Source organism: Mobula birostris, chromosome 13 (assembly GCF_030028105.1).
Source record: "Mobula birostris isolate sMobBir1 chromosome 13, sMobBir1.hap1, whole genome shotgun sequence".
NCBI classification, from domain to species: domain Eukaryota; kingdom Metazoa; phylum Chordata; class Chondrichthyes; order Myliobatiformes; family Myliobatidae; genus Mobula; species Mobula birostris.
Window position 1 is genome coordinate 108,369,083 of NC_092382.1, and position 9,385 is coordinate 108,378,467.

Here is a 9,385-nt window from a genome sequence, read left to right on the forward strand (position 1 = left end):
TCCAAGGGGACATCGCTTTGTGGATCCAGAACGGGCTTGCCCACAGGAGGCAAAGAGTGGTTGTAGACGGGCCATATTCTTCATGGAGGTCGGTAACCAGTGAAGTGTCTCATGGATTTGTTCTGGGATCCTTACAGATCCTGACAGATCAGCCATGATCAGAGTGAATGTAGGTGCTAGCACGAATGGATGAATGGCGGACTCATGCACCTATTATCTATTGTCTATTGTCCATTGTCTGACTCTTCGTGATTTTTATAGATGACCTGGATGAGGAAGTGGATGGGTGAGTTAGTACGTTTGTTGATGACACAGAGGTTGGAGGTGTTGAGGATAGTGTAGATTGCTGTCAGAGGTTACAACGGGACATTGATTGGATGCCAAACTGTGCTGAAAAGTGGCAGATGGAGTTTACCCCACATAAGTGTGTGATGGTTTATTTTGGCAAATCAAACATCACGGCAGGATATAGCATTGTTGGTAAGAGCCCTGGCAGTGTGGAGGATCAAAGGGATCTTGGGGTCCGAATCCATCGGGCCTTGAAACAAGCTGCTCAGGTTAACTCTGTGGTTAAGGAGGCGTACGGTGTATTGGCCTTCAACAATCGTGGAATTGAATTTAGGAGCCGAGAGATAATGTTCTAGCTATATAGGACTCTGGTCAGACCCCTCTTGGAGGACTGGGCTCATTTCTGGTCATCTCACTACAGGAAGGATATAGAAACCACAGAAGGGGCGCAGAGGAGATTTACAAGGATGTTGCCTGGATTGGGGAGCATGCCTTATGAGAATAGGTTGAATGAACTCGGCCTTTTCTCCTTGGAGCGACGGGGATGACATGTGCCTGGACAAAGATGTATAAGGTGATGAGAAGCATTGATGGTCTGGATAGTCAGAGGCTTTTCCCCAGGACTGAAATGGTTGCCACAAGAGGACACAGGTTTAGGGTGCTGGGGAGTAGCTACAGAGGAAATGTCAGGGGCATGTTTTTTACTCAGAGAGTGGTGAGTGCGTGGAATGGGCTGTCTAGTATGGGTAAGCCTGGTAATTTCTACGGTAGGGACATGTTCGGCAAAACTTTAGGGGCCTGTATTGTGCTGTTGGTTTTCTGTTTCTATGCTCCTATCTCATCCGGTCCCGGCGATTTATCCAACATGATGCTTTCCAAAAGCTCCAGCACATCCTCTTTCTTTATATCTCCATGCTCAAGCTTTTCAGTCTCCTTCAAGTCATGACTACAATAACCAAGATTCTTTTCCATAGTGAATACTGAAGTAAAGTATTCATTAAGTACCACTGCTACTTCATCCGGTTCCATACACACATTCCCACTGTCACACTTGACAGGCCGTGCTCTTTCACGTCGAATCATCTTGCTCTTCACATATTTGAAGAATGTCCTGAGGGTTTCCTTAATCCTGCCCGCCAAGGCCTTCTCATGGCCCCTTCTGGGGCTCCTAATTTCCCTCTTAAGGTACTTCCTATTAGCCTTATAATTATCTGGATCTCTAACATTACCTAAATCTAGAAACATGGAAACATAGAAAATAGGTGCAGGAGTAGACCATTTGTCCCTTCGAGCCTGCACCGCCATTCAGTATAATCATGGCTGATCATCCAACTCAGAACCCTGTACCTGGCTTTTCTCCATACCCCGTGATCTCTTTAGCCAGAATGGCCATATCTAACTCCCTCTTAAATATAGCGAAACAACTGGCCTCAACTGTTTCTTGTGACAGAGAAATCAGCAGATTCACACTCTCTCCGTGAAGAAATTTTCCCTCATATCGGTCAGAAAAGGATTCCCCTTTATTCTTAAACTGCGACGCCTCGTTCTGGACTTGACCAACATCGGGAGCAATTTTCCTGCAGCTAGCCTGACCAATCCCTTTAGAATTTTATACGTTTCAATCAGATCCCACCTCAATCTTCGAAATTCCAGTGAGTATTAGACCAGTCGATACAGTATTTCATCATATGAAAGTCCTGCCATCACAGAAATCAATCTGGTGAACCTTCATTGTACTCTCTCTATGGCAAGGATGTATTTCCTCAGACTAGGGGACCAAATCTTCACACAATACTCCAGGTGTTGCCTCACCAAGGCCTTGCACAACTGCAGTAGTACCTCCCTGCTCCTGTACTCGAATCCTCTCGCTATAAATGCCAGCATACCATTCGCCTTTTTCACTGCCTGCGGTACCTGCATGCCCACTTTCAATGACTGGTGTATAATGACACCCAGGTCTCGTTGCACCTCCCCTTTTCCTAATCGGCCACCATTCAGATAATGAACTGCTTTCCTGTTTTTGTTTCCAAAGTAGATAACCTCACATTTATCCACATTAAATCGCATCTGGCATGAATTTTCCCACTCACCTAACCTATCCAAGTCACTCTGCATTCTCTTAGCATCCTCCTCACAGCTAACACTGCCGCCCAGCTTCGTGTCATCCGCAAACTTGGAGATGCTGCATTTAATTCTCTCGTCTAAATCATTAATACATATTGTAAGCAACTGGGGTCCCAACATTAAGCCTTGCGGTACCCCACTAGTCACTGCCTGCCATTCTGAAAAGTCCCGTTTATTCCCACTCTTTGCTTCCAATCTGCCAACCAATACTCTATCGACATCAATACCATACGCCCAAAACCTTGTGCTTAAGTTTACCCACTGATCTCCTGCGTGGGACCTTGTCAAAAGCATGTGCAATTCCAAATACGCCACAATCACTGGTTCTCCCCTATCTACTCCACTGGTTACATCCTCAAAAAATTATATGAAATTCGTCAGACATGATTTTCCGTTTATAAATCTCTGCTGACTTAATCCGATAATTTCACCGTTTGCAATATGTGCTGTTATCACATCTTTGACAACCGACTCTAGCATTTTCCCCACAACCGATGTTAGGTTAACCGGTCTATAATTCCGCGGTTTCTCTCTCCCTCATGTTTGGAAAAAGCGGGGTTACATTAGCCACCCTTCAATCCTCAGGAACTAGTCCAGAATCTAAAGTGTCTTCTGAAAGTGTGCCACACATGAGGCCGCTTAACAAGACAGGGACCCATGGTGTTACTGGTAAGAGAGCAGATTGGATGACTGACCGGAGGAAAAGAGTGGGAATAAAGGGAGGGGTTTCCTGGTCAGCGGCCGGCGACTTGTGGTGTTCCACAGGGGTTCTGTGTTGGGACCGCTTCTTTAATCCTGCCCGCCAAGGCCTTCTCACTAATTATCTCTGGCTCTCCTAACTTCATTCTTAAGCTTCCTCCTTTTAGAACCATAGAACCATAGAAACTACGACACAGAAACAGGCCTTTTGGCCCTTCTTGCATGTGCCGTTCCATTTTCGGTCTAGTCCCACTGACCTGCACACGGACCATATCCCTCCATACACCTCCCATCCTTGTATCTGTCCAATTTATTCTTAAGTGTTATAAAATAACCCACATTTACCACCTCACCTGGCAGCTCATTCCATACTCCCACCACTCTCTGTGTGAAGAAGTCCCCGCTAATGTTCCCTTTAAACTTTTCCCCCCTCACCCTTAACCCATGTCCTCTGTTTTTTTTCTCCCCTTGCCTCGGTGGAAAAAGCCTGCTTGCATTCACTCTATCAATACCCATCGACCTGACGAAGGGTCTCGGCCTGAAACGTCGACTGCACCTCTTCCTAGAGATGCTGCCTGGCCTGCTGCGTTCACCAGCAACTTTGATGTGTGTTGTTTGAATTTCCAGCATCTGCAGAATTCCTGTTGTTTACAATACTCCAGATTTGGCCTCACCAGTGCCTTATACAGCCTCATCATAACATTCCTGCTCTGATACTCAATACTTTGACTAATAAAGGCCAATGTACCAACAGCTCTCTTTACGACCCTATCTACCTGTGACGCCACTTTTAGGGAATTTTGTATCTGTATTCCCAGATCCCTCTGTTTCACCGCACTCCTCAGTGCCTTGCCATTAACCCTGTATGTTTTACCTTGGTTTGTCGTTCCAACATGTAATACCTCACACTTGTCTGTATTCAACTCCATCTGCCATTTTCAGCCCATTCTTACAGCCCGTCCAAGTTCCTTAGCAGGCTCTGAAAACCTTCCTCATTGTCTACTACACCTCCAATCTTTGTATCATCAGCAAACTTGCTGATCCAATTTACCACATTATCATCCAGATCATTGATATAGATGATAAATAACAATGGACCCAGCACTGATCCCTGTGGCACACCACTAGTCACAAGCCTCTACTCGGAGAAGCAATTCTCTAGTACCACTCTGTGGCTTCTTCCATTGAGCCAATGTCTAATCCAATTTACCACCTCTCCATGTATACCTAGCGACCGAATTTTCCTAACTAACCTCCCATGCGGGACCTTGTCCAAGGCCTTACTGAAGTCCATGTAGACAATATCCACTGCCTTCCCTTCATCCACTTTCCTGGTAACCTCCTAGAAAAACTCCAATAGATTGGTCAAACATGACCTACCACGCAGAAAGCCATGTTGACTCTCCCGAATAAGTCTCTGTCGATCCAAACGTTTGTAGATTCTGCATCTTAATACTCCCTCCAATAACCTACCTACTACAGACGTTAAACTGACCGGCCTATAATTTCCCGGATTACTTTTTGATCCTTTTTTAAACAACGGAACAACATGAACCACTCTCCAATCCTCCGGCACCTCACCTGTCGACAGCGACGTTTTAAATATTTCTGCCAGGGCCCCTGCAATTTCAACACTAGTCTCCTTCAGGGTCCGAGGGAACACCCTGTCAGGTCCCGGGGATTTATTCACTCTAATATTCCTCAACACGGCAAGGACCTCCCCCCTTTCGATCTGTACAGTTTCTATGATCTCACTACTTGTTTCCCTTATTTCCATAGACTTCATGCCAGTTTCCTTAGTAAATACAGACGCAAAAAATAAAATAAAATAAAATAAATAAAACTATTTAAGTTCTCCCCCATTTCCTTTGGTTCCGCACATAGCAGACCACTCTGATCTTCAAGAGGACCAATTTTATCCCTTACAATCCTTTTGTTCTTAATATACCTGTAAAAGCTCTTTGGATTATCCTTCAGTTTTTACTGCCAAGGCAACCTCATGTCTTCTTTATACCTCCTTATTTCTTTCTTAAGTATTTTCTTGCACTTCTTATACTCCTCAAGCAACTTATTTACTTCCTGCTTCTTATACATGCCATACAACTCCCTCTTCTTCTTTATCAGAGCTGCAATATCCCTTGAGACCCAAGGTTCCTTATTCCTATTCACTTTGCCTTTAATCCTGAAAGGAACATACAAATTATGCACTCTCAAAATTTCTCCTTTGAAGGCTTCCCACCTACCGATCACATCCTTGCCAGAGAACAATCTGTCCCAATCCATGCTTTTTAGATCCGTTCTCATTTCTTCAAATTTGGCCTTCTTCCAGTTAAGAAACCCAACCCTAGGACCAGATCTATCCTTCGTTTCCGCCTCCACTACCGCCGCCGGGAGACTATTCCACGCACTCACCACACTCTGCATTAAAAACAAGCTTACCTCTGACATCTCCTCTGTACCTGTTTCCAAACACATCTGAACTGTGTCCTGTCGTGCTGGCCATTTCATCCCTCTGGAAAAGCATCTGACTATCCGCACGATATCAGGTCAACCCTCGCCCTCCGTCGCTCCAAGGAGAAAAGGCCAAGTTCACGCAAACTATTCTCATAAGGCATGCTCCCCAGTCCAGACAACAGCCTTGTACATCTCTGCATTCTTCCGATGGTTTCCACATCCTTCCTGTAGTGAGGCAACGAGAACTGAGCACAGTACTCCAAGTACGGTAGACCGAGGCCCTACATAGCTGCAACATTACCTCTCGGCTCCTAAACCCAATGCCACTAATGATGAAGACCAATGCACCGTATGGTAGGTCTTAACCACAGAGTCAACCTGCCAGGCAGTTTTGAGTATCCTATAGACTCGGACCTCAAGATCCCTCTGATCCTCCGCACTGCCAAGAGTCTTGCCATTAATGATACAGTCTGCCATCATATTTGACCTACCAAAATGAACCAGCTCACACTTATCTGGTTTGAACTCCATCTGCCATTTCTCAGTCCAGATTTGCATTCGATCAATATCCCTCAGTAACCTCTGACAGACCTTTACGCTATCCATAACACCCCTAACCATTGTGTCATCAGCAAATTTGCTAACTCATCCCTCCAGTTCCTCAAAGAGATTATTTAAATTAAAAAAAAAACAATTGGAAAGTTTTTTGAATCTTTCATAAGCTCCTCTTTTCTTCTTGAGTAGATTTACAGCGGTCTTTGTACACCACGGAACTTGTACCTTACCAGTCAATCCATGTCTCATTGGAACTTACCCGTTCAGAACTACAAACAATTATCCCCTGAACATTTGCCAAATTTCTTCCGTACGTATCCCCGAGAACACCTGTTTCCAATTTGTCTTCCAAATTCCTGCCTAAAAGCCTCATATTTCCCATTACTCTATTTAAACGTTTCCCAAATTTGTCTGTTCCTATCCCTCGACAATGTCGTGATAAAGGAGAAAGAATTGTAATCACTATCTCGGAAATGCTCTCCCACTTAGAGATCTGACACCTGGCCAGGTTCATTTCCCAATATCAGATAAAGTACAGCCGCTGCTATTGTGGGCCTACGTACATATTATGTCAACAAACCCTCCTGAACACACCTAACAAACTCTACCTCATCTAAACCCTTCACTCCAGGGATATGCCAATCATTATTTTGGGTTATTAAAATCTCCTACCACAACAACCCTGCTATTATTACTCTCTTCCAGAATCTGTCTCCGTATCTGCTCCTCGATGTCCCTGTTAATATTGGGTTGTATATAAAAACACCCATTAGAGTTATTGATCCCTTCCTATTCCTAACTTCCACTCACAGAGATTCCGTAGACAACCCTTCAATGACTTCCTCCTTTTCTGCAGCCGTTACACTATCTCTGATCAACAGTGCCACCACCCACCCCTTTTGCCTCGTTCTCTGTTCTTCCTCAAACATCTACAGCCTGGCACCTGAAGTAGCCGTTCCTGCCCCTGCACCATCCAAGCCTCTGTCATTGCCACAATATCGTAGTTCCAAGTGCTGATCCATGCTTTATGCTCCTGCGCTCCTCGCGTTAATTTAGATACATCTCAAGCCACCGACCAGAGCGAGTCCTTTCTCTATCATCTGCCTATCCTCCCTTTCGCACTGTCTCTAAGCTTTCTCTGCTTGTGAGCCAATCTCTCCTTCCTCCGTCACTTCAGTTTGGTTCTCAACCTCCCGCAATTCTGGTTTAAACTCTCCCCAATACCTTAGCAAACCTTTCTGACAGGAGATTGGTCCTCTCGGATTCAAGTGCAAACCCTGGTTTTTGTACATGTCGAACCTGTTGCACAAGAGCTTCCAGTGATCCAGAAGTCTAAATCCCTGCCCCCTGCTCCAATCCCGCAGCCACTCATTTATCCTCCACGTCATTCTATTCCTATGCTGACTGTCAGGTGGCACAGACAGTAATCCCCAGATAACTACCTTTGAGGTCCTGCTTCTCAACTTCTTTGTGAAGTTAAGAAATGGCAAGGGTAAAAAGACACTAATAGCAGTTATAAACCGGCCTTCAAAATACAGCAGGGATGTGGACTACCAGTTACAGCTGGAAATACAAAAAGCGTGTCAGAAGGAAATTCTCTAGAGAATTATAGGGGATTTTAATATGAAAGTGGTTTGGGAAAGTCGGGAAGGTACTGGATCTCAGGATAGTGAGCTTATAGAATGCCCAAGGGATGGATTTTTGGTGCAACTTTTCCATAAGCCCACCGGGATCAGCTGTTTTGGATTGGGGGCTGTGTAATGAACCTGAGGCGATTGAGTTCAGTTTCAAACTTGAAAAGGAGAAGCTACTGCCAGGTGTATGAATATTTCAGTAGAACAAAGGAAATTACAGTGGTATGAGAGAGGAACCAGCCCAAGTCGAATGGAAAAGTAATCTAGATAGAGGGACGGTAGAGCAGAGTTGGATGAAATTCCTACAACATGTATACCGAGTTGAATACTGTTGAGGGGGATGACTTACCTGGGACAAGCTGTGGCAGCCGGATCTCTGGCACCGAGTCTGGTTCTGCAGTGCAGAAGGGAGTGTGGAAAAAGAGGGGAGCGGTAGTGATAGAGCACACGATAGATATAGGTACCATCAGGAGGTTCTGCAGTCGTGACAGAAACTCCCGGATGGTTTGCTGCCTCCCGGGTGCCAGGGTCAGGGATGTCTCTGATCGTTTGCAGAGTATTCTAAAGTAGGAGGGTGAACAGTTAGATGTCATAGTACACAATGACGTAGGAAGAAAGAGAGAGAAGGTCCTGAAGAGTGAGTATAGAGAGCTTGGTAGGAAGTTAAAATGCGGGACCTGAAGGGTGTTAATCTCAGGATTGCTACATGTGCCACGTGACAGTGAAGGAAAGAATAGGATGCTGTGGCGGATTAACACGTGGCTGAGGTACTAGCGTAGGGGGCGGAGTTTCAGAGTTCAGTATCATTGGGACCTCTTCTGGGGCAGGTGGGACCTGTACAAGAAGACGGGTTACACCGAAACTACAAGGGGACCCAATATCCTTGCAGGGTGGTTTGTTACTGCTATTGGGGATGGTTTAAACTAGATTTGCAGGGGGATGGAAAACAGAGTGCCAGACCAGATAGTGGAGCGGGGAATTAAATGATGTTAAAAGTTCATGTAATGTCACAATAGAAGGGTTGTGTAAGGGAGCAGGGGGGAATCAAACATGAGAACATGAGTTGAGATTTATGGGGCAAAAGTATAGGGCTAGCACGAGGGGGAACTTCTTTACTCAGAGGGTGGTGGATGTGTAGAACGAGCTTGCAGTACAAGTGGTAGAGGCAGGTTCGATATTGTCATTTAAAGAAAAATTGGATAGATATATGGACAGGAAAGGTATGGAATGTTATTGGCTAAGTGCATGTTGGTGGGAATAGGTGAGAATAAGCGTTCGATGTGGACTACAAGGGCCGATATGGCCTCTTTCCGTGCTGTATTTGATATATGGTTATATGGCTACATGTGTATGGTGGTAATAATCTCGGAGTTGTGCCTATTTTACGGATGACACCAAGATAGGTGGAGGAGCAGGAAGTGTTGAAGAAACGGAAAAGGTACAGAGGGACATGGTCAGTTCTGGAGAGTGGGCAAAGAAATGGCAGATGAAATACTATGTTGAGAAATTGTCGCGGAAAAGGAATACTCGAACCTGGAGGGAGAGTTCCGTGGAAATTTCTTTATTTGTCACATGACATCATGGGGAGCCTAGAACCAAAAAGCGGGATCCTGGAGCTCCCTCAAACGAGA